This window comes from Halichoeres trimaculatus, unplaced genomic scaffold (genome assembly GCF_033239565.1).
Source record: "Halichoeres trimaculatus isolate MK-OKI-2021-1 unplaced genomic scaffold, fHalTri1.1 fHalTri1_scaffold_1, whole genome shotgun sequence".
In the NCBI taxonomy this organism is placed as follows: Eukaryota; Metazoa; Chordata; class Actinopteri; order Labriformes; family Labridae; genus Halichoeres; species Halichoeres trimaculatus.
In genome coordinates, this window is record NW_027437179.1 from 8,474,605 (window position 1) to 8,499,815 (window position 25,211).

Below are 25,211 nucleotides of genomic sequence, written 5' to 3' on the forward strand. Positions count from 1 at the left end.
CCGACCTTACGTTCTGAGCTCAATGTGGTAAAACCTGTTACTGAGGCTATAGCCCTCAGACCTGATTCAGGATGCATTTTTCTCACCTTGGATGGCATGGGCTTCTTTGGGGGACACATATTTCATGTAATTTCAGCCAAACTGAAAATTTGATTTTTGGCTCCAAATTTCAGGTCCCGACCTTACGTTCTGAGCTCGATGTTGTAAAACCCGAAAACAGAGGTTTTAGCTCTCAGACCTGATTCAGGATGCATTTTTCTCACCTGGGATGGCATGGGCTTCCACAGGGGACACACATTTCATGTAATTTCAGCCAAACTGAAAATTTGATTTTTGGCTCCAAATTTCAGGTCCGGACCTTACGTTCTGAGCTCAATGTGGTAAAACCTGTTACTGAGGCTATAGCCCTCAGACCTGATTCAGGATGCATTTTTCTCACCTTGGATGGCATGGGCTTCTTTGGGGGACACATATTTCATGTAATTTCAGCCAAACTGAAAATTTGATTTTTGGCTCCAAATTTCAGGTCCCGACCTTACGTTCTGAGCTCGATGTTGTAAAACCCGAAAACAGAGGTTTTAGCTCTCAGACCTGATTCAGGATGCATTTTTCTCACCTGGGATGGCATGGGCTTCCACAGGGGACACACATTTCATGTAATTTCAGCCAAACTGAAAATTTGATTTTTGGCTCCAAATTTCAGGTCCCGACCTTACGTTCTGAGCTCAATGTGGTAAAACCCGTTACAGAGGTTTTAGCCCTCAGACTTGATTCAGGACGCAATTTTCTCACCTGGGATGGCATGGGCTTCCACAGGGAACACATATTTCATGTAATTTCAGCCAAACTGAAAATTTGATTTTTGGCTCCAAATTTCAGGTCCCGACCTTACGTTCTGAGCTCAATGTGGTAAAACCCATTATAGAGGTTTTAGCTCTCAGACTTGATTCAGGATGCATTTTTCTCACCTGGAATGGCTTGGGCTTCTTCGGGGGACATATATTTCAAGTAATTTCAGCCAAACTGAAAATTTGATTTTTGGCTCCAAATTTCAGGTCCGGACCTTACGTTCTGAGCTCAATGTGGTAAAACCCGAAAACAGAGGTTTTAGCCCTCAGACTTGATTCAGGATGCATTTTTCTCACCTGGGATGGCATGGGCTTCTTTGGGGGACACACAATTCATGTAATTTCAGCCAAACTGAAAATTTGATTTTTGGCTCCAAATTTCAGGTCCCGACCTTACGTTCTGAGCTCAATGTGGTGAAACCTGTTACAGAGTTTTTAACCCTCAGACTTGATTCAGGATGCATTTTTCTCACCTGGGATGGCATGGGCTTCTTCAGGGGACACATATTTCATGTAATTTCAGCCAAACTGAAAATTTGATTTTTGGCTCCAAATTTCAGGTCCCGACCTTACGTTCTGAGCTGAATGTTTTAAAACCTGTTAAAGTGGTTTTAGCCCTCAGACTTGATTCAGGATGCATTTTTCTCACCTGGGATGGCATGGGCTTCTTCAGGGGACACATATTTCATGTAATTTAAGCCAAACTGAAAATTTGATTTTTGGCTCCAAATTCCAGGTCCCGACCTTACGTTCTGAGTTGAATGTTTTGAAACATGTTATAGAGGTTTTAGCTCTCAGACTTGATTCAGGATGCATTTTTCTCACCTGGGATGGCATGGGCTTCTTCAGGGGACACACATTTCATGTAATTTCAGCCAAACTGAAAATTTGATTTTTGGCTCCAAATTTCAGGTCCCGACCTTACGTTCTGAGCTGAATGTTTTAAAACCTGTTAAAGTGGTTTTAGCCCTCAGACTTGATTCAGGATGCATTTTTCTCACCTGGGATGGCATGGGCTTCTTCGGGGGACACACATTTCATGTAATTTCAGCCAAACTGAAAATTTGATTTTTGGCTCCAAATTTCAGGTCCCGACCTTACGTTCTGAGCTCAATGTGGTAAAACCCGTTACAGAGGTTTTAGCCCTCAGACTTGATTCAGGATGCATTTTTCTCACCTGGGATGGCATGGGCTTCTTCGGGGGACACATATTTCATGTAATTTAAGCCAAACTGAAAATTTGATTTTTGGCTTCAAATTTCAGGTCCGGACCTTACGTTCTGAGCTCAATGTGGTAAAACCCATTACAGAGGTTTTAGCACTCAGACTTGATTCAGGATGCATTTTTCTCACATGGGATGGCATGGGCTTCTTTGGGGGACACACAATTCATGTAATTTCAGCCAAACTGAAAATTTGATTTTTGGCTCCAAATTTCAGGTCCGGACCTTACGTTCTGAGCTCAATGTGGTAAAACCCGTTACAGAGGTTTTAGCCCTCAGACTTGATTCAGGATGCATTTTTCTCACCTGGGATGGCATGGGCTTCTTCAGGGGACACATATTTCATGTAATCTCAGCCAAACTGAAAATTTGATTTTTGGCTCCAAATTTCAGGTCCCGACCTTACGTTCTGAGCTCAATGTGGTAAAACCCGTTACTGAGGTTTTAGCCCTCAGACTTGATTCAGGATGCATTTTTCTCACCTGGGATGGCATGGGCTTCTTCGGGGGACACATATTTCATGTAATTTCAGCCAAACTGAAAATTTGATTTTTGGCTCCAAATTTCAGGTCCGGACCTTACGTTCTGAGCTCAATGTGGTAAAACCCGTTACAGAGGTTTTAGCCCTCAGACTTGATTCAGGATGCATTTTTCTCACCTGGGATGGCATGGGCTTCCTCAGGGGACACATATTTCATGTAATTTCAGCCAAACTGAAAATTTGATTTCTGGCTTCAAATTTCAGGTCCCGGACCTTACGTTCTGAGCTCAATGTTGTAAAACCCGTTATAGAGGTTTTAGCTCTCTGACCTGATTCAGGATGCATTTTTCTCACCTGGGATGGCATGGGCTTCCTCAGGGGACACATATTTCATGTAATTTCAGCCAATGTGAAAATTTGATTTCTGGCTCCAAATTTCAGGTCCCGACCTTACGTTCTGAGCTCAATGTGGTAAAACCCGAAAAAGGAGGTTTTAGCCCTCAGACTTGATTCAGGATGCATTTTTCTCACCTGGGATGGCATGGGCTTCTTCGGGGGACACATATTTCATGTAATTTCAGCCAAACTGAAAATTTGATTTTTGGCTCCAAATTTCAGGTCCGGACCTTACGTTCTGAGCTCAATGTGGTAAAACCCGTTATAGAGGTTTTAGCCCTCCGACTTGATTCAGGATGCATTTTTCTCACCTGGGATGGCATGGGCTTCTTCGGGGGACACACATTTCATGTAATTTCAGCCAAACTGAAAATTTGATTTTTGGCTCCAAATTTCAGGTCCGGACCTTACGTTCTGAGCTCAATGTTGTAAAACCCGTTATAGAGGTTTTAGCTCTCAGACCTGATTCAGGATGCATTTTTCTCACCTGGGATGGCATGGGCTTCTTCGGGGGACACATATTACATGTAATTTCAGCCAAACTGAAAATTTGATTTTTGGCTCCAAATTTCAGGTCCCGACCTTACGTTCTGAGCTCAATGTGGTAAAACCCGAAAAAGGAGGTTTTAGCCCTCAGACTTGATTCAGGATGCATTTTTCTCACCTGGGATGGCATGGGCTTCTTCAGGGGACACATATTTCATGTAATCTCAGCCAAACTGAAAATTTGATTTTTGGCTCCAAATTTCAGGTCCCGACCTTACGTTCTGAGCTCAATGTGGTAAAACCCGAAAACAGAGGTTTTAGCCCTCAGACTTGATTCAGGATGCATTTTTCTCACTTGGGATGGCATGGGCTTCTTCGGGGGAAATATATTTCATGTAATTTCAGCCAAACTGAAAATTTGATTTTTGGCTCCAAATTTCAGGTCCGGACCTTACGTTCTGAGCTCAATGTGGTAAAACCCGTTACAGAGGTTTTAGCCCTCAGACTTGATTCAGGATGCATTTTTCTCACCTGGGATGGCATGGGCTTCCTCAGGGGACACATATTTCATGTAATTTCAGCCAAACTGAAAATTTGATTTCTGGCTTCAAATTTCAGGTCCCGGACCTTACGTTCTGAGCTCAATGTTGTAAAACCCGTTATAGAGGTTTTAGCTCTCTGACCTGATTCAGGATGCATTTTTCTCACCTGGGATGGCATGGGCTTCCTCAGGGGACACATATTTCATGTAATTTCAGCCAATGTGAAAATTTGATTTCTGGCTCCAAATTTCAGGTCCCGACCTTACGTTCTGAGCTCAATGTGGTAAAACCCGAAAAAGGAGGTTTTAGCCCTCAGACTTGATTCAGGATGCATTTTTCTCACCTGGGATGGCATGGGCTTCTTCGGGGGACACATATTTCATGTTATTTCAGCCAAACTGAAAATTTGATTTTTGGCTCCAAATTTCAGGTCCGGACCTTACGTTCTGAGCTCAATGTGGTAAAACCCGTTATAGAGGTTTTAGCCCTCCGACTTGATTCAGGATGCATTTTTCTCACCTGGGATGGCATGGGCTTCTTCGGGGGACACACATTTCATGTAATTTCAGCCAAACTGAAAATTTGATTTTTGGCTCCAAATTTCAGGTCCCGACCTTACGTTCTGAGCTCAATGTTGTAAAACCCGTTATAGAGGTTTTAGCTCTCAGACCTGATTCAGGATGCATTTTTCTCACCTGGGATGGCATGGGCTTCTTCGGGGGACACATATTTCATGTAATTTCAGCCAAACTGAAAATTTGATTTTTGGCTCCAAATTTCAGGTCCCGACCTTACGTTCTGAGCTCAATGTGGTAAAACCCGAAAAAGGAGGTTTTAGCCCTCAGACTTGATTCAGGATGCATTTTTCTCACCTGGGATGGCATGGGCTTCTTCACGGGACACATATTTCATGTAATCTCAGCCAAACTGAAAATTTGATTTTTGGCTCCAAATTTCAGGTCCCGACCTTACGTTCTGAGCTCAATGTGGTAAAACCCGAAAACAGAGGTTTTAGCCCTCAGACTTGATTTAGGATGCATTTTTCTCACTTGGGATGGCATGGGCTTCTTCGGGGGAAATATATTCCTTGCAATTTCAGCCAAACTGAAAATTTGATATTTGGCTCCAAATTTCAGGTCCCGACCTTACGTTCTGAGCTCAATGTGGTAAAACCCGAAAAAGGAGGTTTTAGCCCTCAGACTTGATTCAGGATGCATTTTTCTCACCTGGGATGGCATGGGCTTCTTCAGGGGACACATATTTCATGTAATCTCAGCCAAACTGAAAATTTGATTTTTGGCTCCAAATTTCAGGTCCCGACCTTACGTTCTGAGCTCAATGTGGTAAAACCCGTTACTGAGGTTTTAGCCCTCAGACTTGATTCAGGATGCATTTTTCTCACCTGGGATGGCATGGGCTTCTTCGGGGGACACATATTTCATGTAATTTCAGCCAAACTGAAAATTTGATTTTTGGCTCCAAATTTCAGGTCCGGACCTTACGTTCTGAGCTCAATGTGGTAAAACCCGTTACAGAGGTTTTAGCCCTCAGACTTGATTCAGGATGCATTTTTCTCACCTGGGATGGCATGGGCTTCCTCAGGGGACACATATTTCATGTAATTTCAGCCAAACTGAAAATTTGATTTCTGGCTTCAAATTTCAGGTCCCGGACCTTACGTTCTGAGCTCAATGTTGTAAAACCCGTTATAGAGGTTTTAGCTCTCTGACCTGATTCAGGATGCATTTTTCTCACCTGGGATGGCATGGGCTTCCTCAGGGGACACATATTTCATGTAATTTCAGCCAATGTGAAAATTTGATTTCTGGCTCCAAATTTCAGGTCCCGACCTTACGTTCTGAGCTCAATGTTGTAAAACCCGAAAACAGAGGTTTTAGCCCTCAGACTTGATTCAGGATGCATTTTTCTCACCTGGGATGGCATGGGCTTCTTCGGGGGACACATATTTCATGTAATTTCAGCCAAACTGAAAATTTGATTTTTGGCTCCAAATTTCAGGTCCGGACCTTACGTTCTGAGCTCAATGTGGTAAAACCCGTTACTGAGGTTTTAGCCCTCAGACTTGATTCAGGATGCATTTTTCTCACCTGGGATGGCATGGGCTTCTTCGGGGGACACACATTTCATGTAATTTCAGCCAAACTGAAAATTTGATTTCTGGCTCCAAATTTCAGGTCCCGACCTTACGTTCTGAGCTCAATGTGGTAAAACCCGTTATAGAGGTTTTAGCTCTCAGACTTGATTCAGGATGCATTTTTCTCACCTGGGATGGCTTGGGCTTCTTCGGGGGACACTAATTTCACATAATTTCAGCCAAACTGAAAATTTGATTTTTGGCTCCAAATTTCAGGTCCGGACCTTACGTTCTGAGCTCAATGTGGTAAAGCCCGAAAACAGAGGTTTTAGCCCTCAGACTTGATTCAGGATGCATTTTTCTCACCTGGGATGGCATGGGCTTCTTCAGGGGACACATATTTCATGTAATTTCAGCCAAACTGAAAATTTGATTTTTGGCTCCAAATTTCAGGTCCCGACCTTACGTTCTGAGCTCAATGTGGTAAAACCCGAAAACAGAGGTTTTAGCCCTCAGACTTGATTCAGGATGCATTTTTCTCACCTGGGATGGCATGGGCTTCTTCAGGGGACACATATTTCATGTAATTTCAGCCAAACTGAAAATTTGATTTTTGGCTCCAAATTTCAGGTCCCGACCTTACGTTCTGAGCTCAATGTGGTAAAACCCGAAAACAGAGGTTTTAGCCCTCAGACTTGATTCAGGATGCATTTTTCTCACCTGGGATGGCATGGGCTTCTTCAGGGGACACATATTTCATGTAATTTCAGCCAAACTGAAAATTTGATTTTTGGCTCCAAATTTCAGGTCCCGACCTTACGTTCTGAGCTCAATGTGGTAAAACCCGAAAACAGAGGTTTTAGCCCTCAGACTTGATTCTGGATGCATTTTTCTCACCTGGGATGGCATGGGCTTCTTCGGGGGACACATATTTCATGTAATTTCAGCCAATGTGAAAATTTGATTTCTGGCTTCAAATTTCAGGTCCCGACCTTACGTTCTGAGCTCAATGTGGTAAAACCCGTTACAGAGGTTTTAGCCCTCAGACTTGATTCAGGATGCATTTTTCTCACCTGGGATGGCATGGGCTTCCTCAGGGGACACATATTTCATGTAATTTCAGCCAAACTGAAAATTTGATTTCTGGCTTCAAATTTCAGGTCCCGGACCTTACGTTCTGAGCTCAATGTTGTAAAACCCGTTATAGAGGTTTTAGCTCTCTGACCTGATTCAGGATGCATTTTTCTCACCTGGGATGGCATGGGCTTCCTCAGGGGACACATATTTCATGTAATTTCAGCCAATGTGAAAATTTGATTTCTGGCTCCAAATTTCAGGTCCCGACCTTACGTTCTGAGCTCAATGTGGTAAAACCCGAAAAAGGAGGTTTTAGCCCTCCGACTTGATTCAGGATGCATTTTTCTCACCTGGGATGGCATGGGCTTCTTCGGGGGACACACATTTCATGTAATTTCAGCCAAACTGAAAATTTGATTTTTGGCTCCAAATTTCAGGTCCCGACCTTACGTTCTGAGCTCAATGTTGTAAAACCCGTTATAGAGGTTTTAGCTCTCAGACCTGATTCAGGATGCATTTTTCTCACCTGGGATGGCATGGGCTTCTTCGGGGGACACATATTTCATGTAATTTCAGCCAAACTGAAAATTTGATTTTTGGCTCCAAATTTCAGGTCCCGACCTTACGTTCTGAGATCAATGTGGTAAAACCCGTTACAGAGGTTTTAGCCCTCAGACTTGATTCAGGATGCATTTTTCTCACCTGGGATGGCATGGGCTTCTTCAGGGGACACATATTTCATGTAATCTCAGCCAAACTGAAAATTTGATTTTTGGCTCCAAATTTCAGGTACGGACCTTACGTTCTGAGCTCAATGTGGTAAAACCCGAAAAAAGAGGATTTAGCCCTCAGACTTGATTCAGGATGCATTTTTCTCACCTGGAATGGCATGGGCTTCTTCGGGGGACACATATTTCATGTAATTTCAGCCAAACTGAAAATTTGATTTTTGGCTCCAAATTTCAGGTCCGGACCTTACGTTCTGAGCTCAATGTGGTAAAACCCGTTATAGAGGTTTTAGCCCTCAGACTTGATTCAGGATGCATTTTTCTCACCTGGGATGGCATGGGCTTCTTCGGGGGACACACATTTCATGTAATTTCAGCCAAACTGAAAATTTGATTTTTGGCTCCAAATTTCAGGTCCCGACCTTACGTTCTGAGCTCAATGTTGTAAAACCCGTTATAGAGGTTTTAGCTCTCAGACCTGATTCAGGATGCATTTTTCTCACCTGGGATGGCATCGGCTTCTTCGGGGGACACATATTTCATGTAATTTCAGCCAAACTGAAAATTTGATTTTTGGCTCCAAATTTCAGGTCCCGACCTTACGTTCTGAGCTCAATGTGGTAAAACCCGTTACAGAGGTTTTAGCCCTTAGACTTGATTCAGGATGCATTTTTCTCACCTGGGATGGCATGGGCTTCCACAGGGGACACACATTTCATGTAATTTCAGCCAAACTGAAAATTTGATTTTTGGCTCCGAATTTCAGGTTCCGACCTTACGTTCTGAGCTCAATGTTGTAAAACCTGTTACAGAGGTTTTAGGCCTCAGACTTGATTCAGGATGCAATTTTCTCACCTGGGATGGCATGGGCTTCTTCGGGGGACACATATTTCATGTAATTTCAGCCAAACTGAAAATTTGATTTTTGGCTCCAAATTTCAGGTCCCGACCTTACGTTCTGAGCTCAATGTGGTAAAACCCGAAAACAGAGGTTTTAGCCCTCAGACTTGATTCAGGATGCATTTTTCTCACCTGGGATGGCATGGGCTTCTTTGGGGAACACACAATTCATGTAATTTCAGCCAAACTGAAAATTTGATTTTTGGCTCCAAATTTCAGGTCTGGACCTTACGTTCTGAGCTCAATGTGGTAAAACCCGAAAACAGAGGTTTTAGCCCTCAGACTTGATTCAGGATGCATTTTTCTCACCTGGGATGGCATGGGCTTCTTCAGGGGACACATATTTCATGTAATTTCAGCCAAACTGAAAATTTGATTTTTGGCTCCAAATTTCAGGTCCCGACCTTACGTTCTGAGCTCAATGTGGTAAAACCCGAAAACAGAGGTTTTAGCCCTCAGACTTGATTCTGGATGCATTTTTCTCACCTGGGATGGCATGGGCTTCTTCGGGGGACACATATTTCATGTAATTTCAGCCAATGTGAAAATTTGATTTCTGGCGTCAAATTTCAGGTCCCGACCTTACGTTCTGAGCTCAATGTGGTAAAACCCGTTACAGAGGTTTTAGCCCTCAGACTTGATTCAGGATGCATTTTTCTCACCTGGGATGGCATGGGCTTCCACAGGGGACACACATTTCATGTAATTTCAGCCAAACTGAAAATTTGATTTTTGGCTCCGAATTTCAGGTCCGGACCTTACGTTCTGAGCTCAATGTTGTAAAACCTGTTACAGAGGTTTTAGGCCTCAGACTTGATTCAGGATGCAATTTTCTCACCTGGGATGGCATGGGCTTCTTCGGGGGACACATATTTCATGTAATTTCAGCCAAACTGAAAATTTGATTTTTGGCTCCAAATTTCAGGTCCCGACCTTACGTTCTGAGCTCAATGTGGTAAAACCCGTTATAGAGGTTTTAGCCCTCCGACTTGATTCAGGATGCATTTTTCTCACCTGGGATGGCATGGGCTTCTTCGGGGGACACACATTTCATGTAATTTCAGCCAAACTGAAAATTTGATTTTTGGCTCCAAATTTCAGGTCCCGACCTTACGTTCTGAGCTCAATGTGGTAAAACCTGTTACTGAGGCTATAGCCCTCAGACCTGATTCAGGATGCATTTTTCTCACCTGGGATGGCATGGGCTTCTTCGGGAGACACACATTTCAAGTAATTTCAGCCAAACTGAAAATTTGATTTTTGGCTCCAAATTTCAGGTCCGGACCTTACGTTCTGAGCTCAATGTGGTAAAACCTGTTACTGAGGCTATAGCCCTCAGACCTGATTCAGGATGCATTTTTCTCACCTGGGATGGCTTGGGCTTCTTCGGGGGACATATATTTCACGTAATTTCAGCCAAACTGAAAATTTGATTTTTGGCTCCAAATTTCAGGTCCGGACCTTACGTTCTGAGCTCAATGTGGTAAAACCCAAAAACAGAGGTTTTAGCCCTCAGACTTGATTCAGGATGCATTTTTCTCACCTGGGATGGCATGGGCTTCTTCGGGGGACACATATTTCATGTAATTTCAGCCAAACTGAAAATTTGATTTTTGGCTCCAAATTTCAGGTCCCGACCTTAGTTCTGAGCTCAATGTGGTAAAACCCGTTACTGAGGTTTTAGCCCTCAGACTTGATTCAGGATGCATTTTTCTCACCTGGGATGGCATGGGCTTCTTCGGGGGACACACATTTCATGTAATTTCAGCCAAACTGAAAATTTGATTTCTGGCTCCAAATTTCAGGTCCCGACCTTACGTTCTGAGCTCAATGTGGTAAAACCCGTTACTGAGGTTTTAGCCCTCAGACTTGATTCAGGATGCATTTTTCTCACCTGGGATGGCATGGGCTTCTTCGGGGGACACATATTTCATGTAATTTCAGCCAATGTGAAAATTTGATTTCTGGCTTCAAATTTCAGGTCCCGACCTTACGTTCTGAGCTCAATGTGGTAAAGCCCGAAAACAGAGGTTTTTGCCCTCAGACTTGATTCAGGATGCATTTTTCTCACCTGGGATGGCATGGGCTTCTTTGGGGAACACACAATTCATGTAATTTCAGCCAAACTGAAAATTTGATTTTTGGCTCCAAATTTCAGGTCCGGACCTTACGTTCTGAGCTCAATGTGGTAAAACCCGAAAACAGAGGTTTTAGCCCTCAGACTTGATTCAGGATGCATTTTTCTCACCTGGGATGGCATGGGCTTCTTCAGGGGACACATATTTCATGTAATTTCAGCCAAACTGAAAATTTGATTTTTGGCTCCAAATTTCAGGTCCCGACCTTACGTTCTGAGCTCAATGTGGTAAAACCCAAAAACAGAGGTTTTAGCCCTCAGACTTGATTCTGGATGCATTTTTCTCACCTGGGATGGCATGGGCTTCTTCGGGGGACACATATTTCATGTAATTTCAGCCAATGTGAAAATTTGATTTCTGGCTTCAAATTTCAGGTCCCGACCTTACGTTCTGAGCTCAATGTGGTAAAACCCGTTACAGAGGTTTTAGCCCTCAGACTTGATTCAGGATGCATTTTTCTCACCTGGGATGGCATGGGCTTCTTCAGGGGACACATATTTCATGTAATTTCAGCCAAACTGAAAATTTGACTTTTGGCTCCAAATTTCAGGTCCCGACCTTACGTTCTGAGCTCAATGTGGTAAAACCCGTTACTGAGGTTTTAGCCCTCAGACTTGATTCAGGATTCATTTTTCTCACCTGGGATGGCATGGGCTTCTTCGGGGGACACATATTTCATGTAATTTCAGCCAAACTGAAAATTTGATTATTGTCTCCAAATTTTAGGTCCCGACCTTGCGTTCTGAGCTCAATGTGGTAAAACCCATTATAGAGGTTTTAGCTCTCAGACTTGATTCAGGATGCATTTTTCTCACCTGGGATGGCATGGGCTTCTTCGGGGGACACATATTTCATGTAATTTCAGCCAAACTGAAAATTTGATTTCTGGCTCCAAATTTCAGGTCCCGACCTTACGTTCTGAGCTCAATGTGGTAAAACCCGAAAAAGGAGGTTTTAGCCCTCAGACTTGATTCAGGATGCATTTTTCTCACCTGGGATGGCATGGGCTTCTTCAGGGGACACATATTTCATGTAATTTCAGCCAAACTGAAAATTTGATTTTTGGCTCCAAATTTCAGGTCCCGACCTTACGTTCTGAGCTCATTGTGGTAAAACCCGAAAACAGAGGTTTTAGCCCTCAGACTTGATTCAGGATGCATTTTTCTCACTTGGCATGGCATGGGCTTCTTCGGGGGAAATATATTCCTTGCAATTTCAGCCAAACTGAAAATTTGATTTTTGGCTCCAAATTTCAGGTCCCGACCTTACGTTCTGAGCTCAATGTGGTAAAACCTGTTACTGAGGCTATAGCCCTCAGACCTGATTCAGGATGCATTTTTCTCACCTTGGATGGCATGGGCTTCTTTGGGGGACACATATTTCATGTAATTTCAGCCAAACTGAAAATTTGATTTTTGGCTCCAAATTTCAGGTCCCGACCTTACGTTCTGAGCTCGATGTGGTAAAACCCGAAAACAGAGGTTTTAGCTCTCAGACCTGATTCAGGATGCATTTTTCTCACCTGGGATGGCATGGGCTTCCACAGGGGACACACATTTCATGTAATTTCAGCCAAACTGAAAATTTGATTTTTGGCTCCAAATTTCAGGTCCCGACCTTACGTTCTGAGCTCAATGTGGTAAAACCCGTTACAGAGGTTTTAGCCCTCAGACTTGATTCAGGACGCAATTTTCTCACCTGGGATGGCATGGGCTTCCACAGGGAACACATATTTCATGTAATTTCAGCCAAACTGAAAATTTGATTTTTGGCTCCAAATTTCAGGTCCCGACCTTACGTTCTGAGCTCAATGTGGTAAAACCCATTATAGAGGTTTTAGCTCTCAGACTTGATTCAGGATGCATTTTTCTCACCTGGAATGGCTTGGGCTTCTTCGGGGGACATATATTTCAAGTAATTTCAGCCAAACTGAAAATTTGATTTTTGGCTCCAAATTTCAGGTCCGGACCTTACGTTCTGAGCTCAATGTGGTAAAACCCGAAAACAGAGGTTTTAGCCCTCAGACTTGATTCAGGATGCATTTTTCTCACCTGGGATGGCATGGGCTTCTTTGGGGGACACACAATTCATGTAATTTCAGCCAAACTGAAAATTTGATTTTTGGCTCCAAATTTCAGGTCCCGACCTTACGTTCTGAGCTCAATGTGGTGAAACCTGTTACAGAGTTTTTAACCCTCAGACTTGATTCAGGATGCATTTTTCTCACCTGGGATGGCATGGGCTTCTTCAGGGGACACATATTTCATGTAATTTCAGCCAAACTGAAAATTTGATTTTTGGCTCCAAATTTCAGGTCCCGACCTTACGTTCTGAGCTGAATGTTTTAAAACCTGTTAAAGTGGTTTTAGCCCTCAGACTTGATTCAGGATGCATTTTTCTCACCTGGGATGGCATGGGCTTCTTCAGGGGACACATATTTCATGTAATTTAAGCCAAACTGAAAATTTGATTTTTGGCTCCAAATTCCAGGTCCCGACCTTACGTTCTGAGTTGAATGTTTTGAAACATGTTATAGAGGTTTTAGCTCTCAGACTTGATTCAGGATGCATTTTTCTCACCTGGGATGGCATGGGCTTCTTCAGGGGACACACATTTCATGTAATTTCAGCCAAACTGAAAATTTGATTTTTGGCTCCAAATTTCAGGTCCCGACCTTACGTTCTGAGCTGAATGTTTTAAAACCTGTTAAAGTGGTTTTAGCCCTCAGACTTGATTCAGGATGCATTTTTCTCACCTGGGATGGCATGGGCTTCTTCGGGGGACACACATTTCATGTAATTTCAGCCAAACTGAAAATTTGATTTTTGGCTCCAAATTTCAGGTCCCGACCTTACGTTCTGAGCTCAATGTGGTAAAACCCGTTACAGAGGTTTTAGCCCTCAGACTTGATTCAGGATGCATTTTTCTCACCTGGGATGGCATGGGCTTCTTCGGGGGACACATATTTCATGTAATTTAAGCCAAACTGAAAATTTGATTTTTGGCTTCAAATTTCAGGTCCGGACCTTACGTTCTGAGCTCAATGTGGTAAAACCCGTTACAGAGGTTTTAGCACTCAGACTTGATTCAGGATGCATTTTTCTCACATGGGATGGCATGGGCTTCTTTGGGGGACACACAATTCATGTAATTTCAGCCAAACTGAAAATTTGATTTTTGGCTCCAAATTTCAGGTCCGGACCTTACGTTCTGAGCTCAATGTGGTAAAACCCGTTACAGAGGTTTTAGCCCTCAGACTTGATTCAGGATGCATTTTTCTCACCTGGGATGGCATGGGCTTCTTCAGGGGACACATATTTCATGTAATCTCAGCCAAACTGAAAATTTGATTTTTGGCTCCAAATTTCAGGTCCCGACCTTACGTTCTGAGCTCAATGTGGTAAAACCCGTTACTGAGGTTTTAGCCCTCAGACTTGATTCAGGATGCATTTTTCTCACCTGGGATGGCATGGGCTTCTTCGGGGGACACATATTTCATGTAATTTCAGCCAAACTGAAAATTTGATTTTTGGCTCCAAATTTCAGGTCCGGACCTTACGTTCTGAGCTCAATGTGGTAAAACCCGTTACAGAGGTTTTAGCCCTCAGACTTGATTCAGGATGCATTTTTCTCACCTGGGATGGCATGGGCTTCCTCAGGGGACACATATTTCATGTAATTTCAGCCAAACTGAAAATTTGATTTCTGGCTTCAAATTTCAGGTCCCGGACCTTACGTTCTGAGCTCAATGTTGTAAAACCCGTTATAGAGGTTTTAGCTCTCTGACCTGATTCAGGATGCATTTTTCTCACCTGGGATGGCATGGGCTTCCTCAGGGGACACATATTTCATGTAATTTCAGCCAATGTGAAAATTTGATTTCTGGCTCCAAATTTCAGGTCCCGACCTTACGTTCTGAGCTCAATGTGGTAAAACCCGAAAAAGGAGGTTTTAGCCCTCAGACTTGATTCAGGATGCATTTTTCTCACCTGGGATGGCATGGGCTTCTTCGGGGGACACATATTTCATGTAATTTCAGCCAAACTGAAAATTTGATTTTTGGCTCCAAATTTCAGGTCCGGACCTTACGTTCTGAGCTCAATGTGGTAAAACCCGTTATAGAGGTTTTAGCCCTCCGACTTGATTCAGGATGCATTTTTCTCACCTGGGATGGCATGGGCTTCTTCGGGGGACACACATTTCATGTAATTTCAGCCAAACTGAAAATTTGATTTTTGGCTCCAAATTTCAGGTCCCGACCTTACGTTCTGAGCTCAATGTTGTAAAACCCGTTATAGAGGTTTTAGCTCTCAGACCTGATTCAGGATGCATTTTTCTCACCTGGGATGGCATGGGCTTCTTCGGGGGACACATATTTCATGTAATTTCAGCCAAACTGAAAATTTGATTTTTGGCTCCAAATTTCAGGTCCCGACCTTACGTTCTGAGCTCAATGTGGTAAAACCCGAAAAAGGAGGTTTTAGCCCTCAGACTTGATTCAGGATGCATTTTTCTCACCTGGGATGGCATGGGCTTCTTCAGGGGACACATATTTCATGTAATCTCAGCCAAACTGAAAATTTGATTTTTGGCTCCAAATTTCAGGTCCCGACCTTACGTTCTGAGCTCAATGTGGTAAAACCCGAAAACAGAGGTTTTAGCCCTCAGACTTGATTCAGGATGCATTTTTCTCACTTGGGATGGCATGGGCTTCTTCGGGGGAAATATATTTCATGTAATTTCAGCCAAACTGAAAATTTGATTTTTGGCTCCAAATTTCAGGTCCGGACCTTACGTTCTGAGCTCAATGTGGTAAAACCCGTTACAGAGGTTTTAGCCCTCAGACTTGATTCAGGATGCATTTTTCTCACCTGGGATGGCATGGGCTTCCTCAGGGGACACATATTTCATGTAATTTCAGCCAAACTGAAAATTTGATTTCTGGCTTCAAATTTCAGGTCCCGGACCTTACGTTCTGAGCTCAATGTTGTAAAACCCGTTATAGAGGTTTTAGCTCTCTGACCTGATTCAGGATGCATTTTTCTCACCTGGGATGGCATGGGCTTCCTCAGGGGACACATATTTCATGTAATTTCAGCCAATGTGAAAATTTGATTTCTGGCTCCAAATTTCAGGTCCCGACCTTACGTTCTGAGCTCAATGTGGTAAAACCCGAAAAAGGAGGTTTTAGCCCTCAGACTTGATTCAGGATGCATTTTTCTCACCTGGGATGGCATGGGCTTCTTCGGGGGACACATATTTCATGTAATTTCAGCCAAACTGAAAATTTGATTTTTGGCTCCAAATTTCAGGTCCGGACCTTACGTTCTGAGCTCAATGTGGTAAAACCCGTTATAGAGGTTTTAGCCCTCCGACTTGATTCAGGATGCATTTTTCTCACCTGGGATGGCATGGGCTTCTTCGGGGGACACACATTTCATGTAATTTCAGCCAAACTGAAAATTTGATTTTTGGCTCCAAATTTCAGGTCCCGACCTTACGTTCTGAGCTCAATGTTGTAAAACCCGTTATAGAGGTTTTAGCTCTCAGACCTGATTCAGGATGCATTTTTCTCACCTGGGATGGCATGGGCTTCTTCGGGGGACACATATTTCATGTAATTTCAGCCAAACTGAAAATTTGATTTTTGGCTCCAAATTTCAGGTCCCGACCTTACGTTCTGAGCTCAATGTGGTAAAACCCGAAAAAGGAGGTTTTAGCCCTCAGACTTGATTCAGGATGCATTTTTCTCACCTGGGATGGCATGGGCTTCTTCAGGGGACACATATTTCATGTAATCTCAGCCAAACTGAAAATTTGATTTTTGGCTCCAAATTTCAGGTCCCGACCTTACGTTCTGAGCTCAATGTGGTAAAACCCGAAAACAGAGGTTTTAGCCCTCAGACTTGATTCAGGATGCATTTTTCTCACTTGGGATGGCATGGGCTTCTTCGGGGGAAATATATTTCATGTAATTTCAGCCAAACTGAAAATTTGATTTTTGGCTCCAAATTTCAGGTCCGGACCTTACGTTCTGAGCTCAATGTGGTAAAACCCGTTACAGAGGTTTTAGCCCTCAGACTTGATTCAGGATGCATTTTTCTCACCTGGGATGGCATGGGCTTCCTCAGGGGACACATATTTCATGTAATTTCAGCCAAACTGAAAATTTGATTTCTGGCTTCAAATTTCAGGTCCCGGACCTTACGTTCTGAGCTCAATGTTGTAAAACCCGTTATAGAGGTTTTAGCTCTCTGACCTGATTCAGGATGCATTTTTCTCACCTGGGATGGCATGGGCTTCCTCAGGGGACACATATTTCATGTAATTTCAGCCAATGTGAAAATTTGATTTCTGGCTCCAAATTTCAGGTCCCGACCTTACGTTCTGAGCTCAATGTGGTAAAACCCGAAAAAGGAGGTTTTAGCCCTCAGACTTGATTCAGGATGCATTTTTCTCACCTGGGATGGCATGGGCTTCTTCGGGGGACACATATTTCATGTAATTTCAGCCAAACTGAAAATTTGATTTTTGGCTCCAAATTTCAGGTCCGGACCTTACGTTCTGAGCTCAATGTGGTAAAACCCGTTATAGAGGTTTTAGCCCTCCGACTTGATTCAGGATGCATTTTTCTCACCTGGGATGGCATGGGCTTCTTCGGGGGACACACATTTCATGTAATTTCAGCCAAACTGAAAATTTGATTTTTGGCTCCAAATTTCAGGTCCCGACCTTACGTTCTGAGCTCAATGTTGTAAAACCCGTTATAGAGGTTTTAGCTCTCAGACCTGATTCAGGATGCATTTTTCTCACCTGGGATGGCATGGGCTTCTTCGGGGGACACATATTTCATGTAATTTCAGCCAAACTGAAAATTTGATTTTTGGCTCCAAATTTCAGGTCCCGACCTTACGTTCTGAGCTCAATGTGGTAAAACCCGAAAAAGGAGGTTTTAGCCCTCAGACTTGATTCAGGATGCATTTTTCTCACCTGGGATGGCATGGGCTTCTTCACGGGACACATATTTCATGTAATCTCAGCCAAACTGAAAATTTGATTTTTGGCTCCAAATTTCAGGTCCCGACCTTACGTTCTGAGCTCAATGTGGTAAAACCCGAAAACAGAGGTTTTAGCCCTCAGACTTGATTTAGGATGCATTTTTCTCACTTGGGATGGCATGGGCTTCTTCGGGGGAAATATATTCCTTGCAATTTCAGCCAAACTGAAAATTTGATATTTGGCTCCAAATTTCAGGTCCCGACCTTACGTTCTGAGCTCAATGTGGTAAAACCCGAAAAAGGAGGTTTTAGCCCTCAGACTTGATTCAGGATGCATTTTTCTCACCTGGGATGGCATGGGCTTCTTCAGGGGACACATATTTCATGTAATCTCAGCCAAACTGAAAATTTGATTTTTGGCTCCAAATTTCAGGTCCCGACCTTACGTTCTGAGCTCAATGTGGTAAAACCCGTTACTGAGGTTTTAGCCCTCAGACTTGATTCAGGATGCATTTTTCTCACCTGGGATGGCATGGGCTTCTTCGGGGGACACATATTTCATGTAATTTCAGCCAAACTGAAAATTTGATTTTTGGCTCCAAATTTCAGGTCCGGACCTTACGTTCTGAGCTCAATGTGGTAAAACCCGTTACAGAGGTTTTAGCCCTCAGACTTGATTCAGGATGCATTTTTCTCACCTGGGATGGCATGGGCTTCCTCAGGGGACACATATTTCATGTAATTTCAGCCAAACTGAAAATTTGATTTCTGGCTTCAAATTTCAGGTCCCGGACCTTACGTTCTGAGCTCAATGTTGTAAAACCCGTTATAGAGGTTTTAGCTCTCTGACCTGATTCAGGAAGCATTTTTCTCACCTGGGATGGCATGGGCTTCCTCAGGGGACACATATTTCATGTAATTTCAGCCAATGTGAAAATTTGATTTCTGGCTCCAAATTTCAGGTCCCGACCTTACGTTCTGAGCTCAATGTTGTAAAACCCGAAAACAGAGGTTTTAGCCCTCAGACTTGATTCAGGATGCATTTTTCTCACCTGGGATGGCATGGGCTTCTTCGGGGGACACATATTTCATGTAATTTCAGCCAAACTGAAAATTTGATTTTTGGCTCCAAATTTCAGGTCCGGACCTTACGTTCTGAGCTCAATGTGGTAAAACCCGTTACTGAGGTTTTAGCCCTCAGACTTGATTCAGGATGCATTTTTCTCACCTGGGATGGCATGGGCTTCTTCGGGGGACACACATTTCATGTAATTTCAGCCAAACTGAAAATTTGATTTCTGGCTCCAAATTTCAGGTCCCGACCTTACGTTCTGAGCTCAATGTGGTAAAACCCGTTATAGAGGTTTTAGCTCTCAGACTTGATTCAGGATGCATTTTTCTCACCTGGGATGGCTTGGGCTTCTTCGGGGGACACTAATTTCACATAATTTCAGCCAAACTGAAAATTTGATTTTTGGCTCCAAATTTCAGGTCCGGACCTTACGTTCTGAGCTCAATGTGGTAAAGCCCGAAAACAGAGGTTTTAGCCCTCAGACTTGATTCAGGATGCATTTTTCTCACCTGGGATGGCATGGGCTTCTTCAGGGGACACATATTTCATGTAATTTCAGCCAAACTGAAAATTTGATTTTTGGCTCCAAATTTCAGGTCCCGACCTTACGTTCTGAGCTCAATGTGGTAAAACCCGAAAACAGAGGTTTTAGCCCTCAGACTTGATTCAGGATGCATTTTTCTCACCTGGGATGGCATGGGCTTCTTCAGGGGACACATATTTCATGTAATTTCAGCCAAACTGAAAATTTGATTTTTGGCTCCAAATTTCAGGTCCCGACCTTACGTTCTGAGCTCAATGTGGTAAAACCCGAAAACAGAGGTTTTAGCCCTCAGACTTGATTCAGGATGCATTTTTCTCACCTGGGATGGCATGGGCTTCTTCAGGGGACACATATTTCATGTAATTTCAGCCAAACTGAAAATTTGATTTTTGGCTCCAAATTTCAGGTCCCGACCTTACGTTCTGAGCTCAATGTGGTAAAACCCGAAAACAGAGGTTTTAGCCCTCAGACTTGATTCTGGATGCATTTTTCTCACCTGGGATGGCATGGGCTTCTTCGGGGGACACATATTTCATGTAATTTCAGCCAATGTGAAAATTTGATTTCTGGCTTCAAATTTCAGGTCCCGACCTTACGTTCTGAGCTCAATGTGGTAAAACCCGTTACAGAGGTTTTAGCCCTCAGACTTGATTCAGGATGCATTTTTCTCACCTGGGATGGCATGGGCTTCCTCAGGGGACACATATTTCATGTAATTTCAGCCAAACTGAAAATTTGATTTCTGGCTTCAAATTTCAGGTCCCGGACCTTACGTTCTGAGCTCAATGTTGTAAAACCCGTTATAGAGGTTTTAGCTCTCTGACCTGATTCAGGATGCATTTTTCTCACCTGGGATGGCATGGGCTTCCTCAGGGGACACATATTTCATGTAATTTCAGCCAATGTGAAAATTTGATTTCTGGCTCCAAATTTCAGGTCCCGACCTTACGTTCTGAGCTCAATGTGGTAAAACCCGAAAAAGGAGGTTTTAGCCCTCCGACTTGATTCAGGATGCATTTTTCTCACCTGGGATGGCATGGGCTTCTTCGGGGGACACACATTTCATGTAATTTCAGCCAAACTGAAAATTTGATTTTTGGCTCCAAATTTCAGGTCCCGACCTTACGTTCTGAGCTCAATGTTGTAAAACCCGTTATAGAGGTTTTAGCTCTCAGACCTGATTCAGGATGCATTTTTCTCACCTGGGATGGCATGGGCTTCTTCGGGGGACACATATTTCATGTAATTTCAGCCAAACTGAAAATTTGATTTTTGGCTCCAAATTTCAGGTCCCGACCTTACGTTCTGAGCTCAATGTGGTAAAACCCGAAAAAGGAGGTTTTAGCCCTCAGACTTGATTCAGGATGCATTTTTCTCACCTGGGATGGCATGGGCTTCTTCACGGGACACATATTTCATGTAATCTCAGCCAAACTGAAAATTTGATTTTTGGCTCCAAATTTCAGGTCCCGACCTTACGTTCTGAGCTCAATGTGGTAAAACCCGAAAACAGAGGTTTTAGCCCTCAGACTTGATTCAGGATGCATTTTTCTCACTTGGGATGGCATGGGCTTCTTCGGGGGAAATATATTCCTTGCAATTTCAGCCAAACTGAAAATTTGATATTTGGCTCCAAATTTCAGGTCCCGACCTTACGTTCTGAGCTCAATGTGGTAAAACCCGAAAAAGGAGGTTTTAGCCCTCAGACTTGATTCAGGATGCATTTTTCTCACCTGGGATGGCATGGGCTTCTTCAGGGGACACATATTTCATGTAATCTCAGCCAAACTGAAAATTTGATTTTTGGCTCCAAATTTCAGGTCCCGACCTTACGTTCTGAGCTCAATGTGGTAAAACCCGTTACTGAGGTTTTAGCCCTCAGACTTGATTCAGGATGCATTTTTCTCACCTGGGATGGCATGGGCTTCTTCGGGGGACACATATTTCATGTAATTTCAGCCAAACTGAAAATTTGATTTTTGGCTCCAAATTTCAGGTCCGGACCTTACGTTCTGAGCTCAATGTGGTAAAACCCGTTACAGAGGTTTTAGCCCTCAGACTTGATTCAGGATGCATTTTTCTCACCTGGGATGGCATGGGCTTCCTCAGGGGACACATATTTCATGTAATTTCAGCCAAACTGAAAATTTGATTTCTGGCTTCAAATTTCAGGTCCCGGACCTTACGTTCTGAGCTCAATGTTGTAAAACCCGTTATAGAGGTTTTAGCTCTCTGACCTGATTCAGGATGCATTTTTCTCACCTGGGATGGCATGGGCTTCCTCAGGGGACACATATTTCATGTAATTTCAGCCAATGTGAAAATTTGATTTCTGGCTCCAAATTTCAGGTCCCGACCTTACGTTCTGAGCTCAATGTTGTAAAACCCGAAAACAGAGGTTTTAGCCCTCAGACTTGATTCAGGATGCATTTTTCTCACCTGGGATGGCATGGGCTTCTTCGGGGGACACATATTTCATGTAATTTCAGCCAAACTGAAAATTTGATTTTTGGCTCCAAATTTCAGGTCCGGACCTTACGTTCTGAGCTCAATGTGGTAAAACCCGTTATAGAGGTTTTAGCCCTCCGACTTGATTCAGGATGCATTTTTCTCACCTGGGATGGCATGGGCTTCTTCGGGGGACACACATTTCATGTAATTTCAGCCAAACTGAAAATTTGATTTTTGGCTCCAAATTTCAGGTCCCGACCTTACGTTCTGAGCTCAATGTGGTAAAACCCGAAAAAGGAGGTTTTAGCCCTCAGACTTGATTCAGGATGCATTTTTCTCACCTGGGATGGCATGGGCTTCTTCAGGGGACACATATTTCATGTAATTTCAGCCAAACTGAAAATTTGATTTTTGGCTCCAAATTTCAGGTCCCGACCTTACGTTCTGAGCTCAATGTGGTAAAACCCGAAAACAGAGGTTTTAGCCCTCAGACTTGATTCAGGATGCATTTTTCTCACTTGGGATGGCATGGGCTTCTTCGGGGGAAATATATTCCTTGCAATTTCAGCCAAACTGAAAATTTGATGTTTGGCTCCAAATTTCAGGTCCCGACCTTACGTTCTGAGCTCAATGTGGTAAAACCCGAAAACAGAGGTTTTAGCTCTCAGACCTGATTCAGGATGCATTTTTCTCACCTGGGATGGCATGGGCTTCCTCAGGGGACACATATTTCATGTAATTTCAGCCAATGTGAAAATTTGATTTCTGGCTCCAAATTTCAGGTCCCGACCTTACGTTCTGAGCTCAATGTGGTAAAACCCGTTACAGAGGTTTTAGCCCTCAGACTTGATTCAGGATGCAATTTTCTCACCTGGGATGGCATGGGCTTCCACAGGGAACATATATTTCATGTAATTTCAGCCAAACTGAAAATTTGATTTTTGGCTCCAAATTTCAGGTCCCGACCTTACGTTCTGAGCTCAATGTGGTAAAACCCGTTATAGAGGTTTTAGCTCTCAGACTTGATTCAGGATGCATTTTTCTCACCTGGGATGGCTTGGGCTTCTTCGGGGGACACATATTTCACGTAATTTCAGCCAAACTGAAAATTTGATTTTTGGCTCCAAATTTCAGGTCCGGACCTTACGTTCTGAGCTCAATGTGGTAAAACCCGAAAACAGAGGTTTTAGCCCTCAGACTTGATTCAGGATGCATTTTTCTCACCTGGGATGGCATGGGCTTCTTCGGGGGACACATATTTCATGTAATTTCAGCCAAACTGAAAATTTGATTTTTGGCTCCAAATTTCAGGTCCGGACCTTAGTTCTGAGCTCAATGTGGTAAAACCCGTTACTGAGGTTTTAGCCCTCAGACTTGATTCAGGATGCATTTTTCTCACCTGGGATGGCATGGGCTTCTTCGGGGGACACACATTTCATGTAATTTCAGCCAAACTGAAAATTTGATTTCTGGCTCCAAATTTCAGGTCCCGACCTTACGTTCTGAGCTCAATGTGGTAAAACCCGTTATAGAGGTTTTAGCTCTCAGACTTGATTCAGGATGCATTTTTCTCACCTGGGATGGCTTGGGCTTCTTCGGGGGACACATATTTCATGTAATTTCAGCCAAACTGAAAATTTGATTTTTGGCTCCAAATTTCAGGTCCGGACCTTACGTTCTGAGCTCAATGTGGTAAAGCCCGAAAACAGAGGTTTTAGCCCTCAGACTTGATTCAGGATGCATTTTTCTCACCTGGGATGGCATGGGCTTCTTCAGGGGACACATATTTCATGTAATTTCAGCCAAACTGAAAATTTGATTTTTGGCTCCAAATTTCAGGTCCCGACCTTACGTTCTGAGCTCAATGTGGTAAAACCCGAAAACAGAGGTTTTAGCCCTCAGACTTGATTCAGGATGCATTTTTCTCACCTGGGATGGCATGGGCTTCTTCAGGGGACACATATTTCATGTAATTTCAGCCAAACTGAAAATTTGATTTTTGGCTCCAAATTTCAGGTCCCGACCTTACGTTCTGAGCTCAATGTGGTAAAACCCGAAAACAGAGGTTTTAGCCCTCAGACTTGATTCAGGATGCATTTTTCTCACCTGGGATGGCATGGGCTTCTTCAGGGGACACATATTTCATGTAATTTCAGCCAAACTGAAAATTTGATTTTTGGCTCCAAATTTCAGGTCCCGACCTTACGTTCTGAGCTCAATGTGGTAAAACCCGAAAACAGAGGTTTTAGCCCTCAGACTTGATTCTGGATGCATTTTTCTCACCTGGGATGGCATGGGCTTCTTCGGGGGACACATATTTCATGTAATTTCAGCCAATGTGAAAATTTGATTTCTGGCTTCAAATTTCAGGTCCCGACCTTACGTTCTGAGCTCAATGTGGTAAAACCCGTTACAGAGGTTTTAGCCCTCAGACTTGATTCAGGATGCATTTTTCTCACCTGGGATGGCATGGGCTTCCACAGGGGACACACATTTCATGTAATTTCAGCCAAACTGAAAATTTGATTTTTGGCTCCGAATTTCAGGTCCGGACCTTACGTTCTGAGCTCAATGTTGTAAAACCTGTTACAGAGGTTTTAGGCCTCAGACTTGATTCAGGATGCAATTTTCTCACCTGGGATGGCATGGGCTTCTTCGGGGGACACATATTTCATGTAATTTCAGCCAAACTGAAAATTTGATTTTTGGCTCCAAATTTCAGGTCCCAACCTTACGTACTGAGCTCAATGTGGTAAAACCCGAAAACAGAGGTTTTAGCCCTCAGACTTGATTCAGGATGCATTTTTCTCACCTGGGATGGCATGGGCTTCTTCGGGGGACACATATTTCATGTAATTTCAGCCAAACTGAAAATTTGATTTTTGGCTCCAAATTTCAGGTCCCGACCTTACGTTCTGAGCTCAATGTGGTAAAACCTGTTACTGAGGCTATAGCCCTCAGACTTGATTCAGGATGCATTTTTCTCACCTGGGATGGCTTGGGCTTCTTCGGGGGACACATATTTCACATAATTTCAGCCAAACTGAAAATTTGATTTTTGGCTCCAAATTTCAGGTCCGGACCTTACGTTCTGAGCTCAATGTGGTAAAGCCCGAAAACAGAGGTTTTTGCCCTCAGACTTGATTCAGGATGCATTTTTCTCACCTGGGATGGCATGGGCTTCTTCGGGGGACACATATTTCATGTAATTTCAGCCAAACTGAAAATTTGA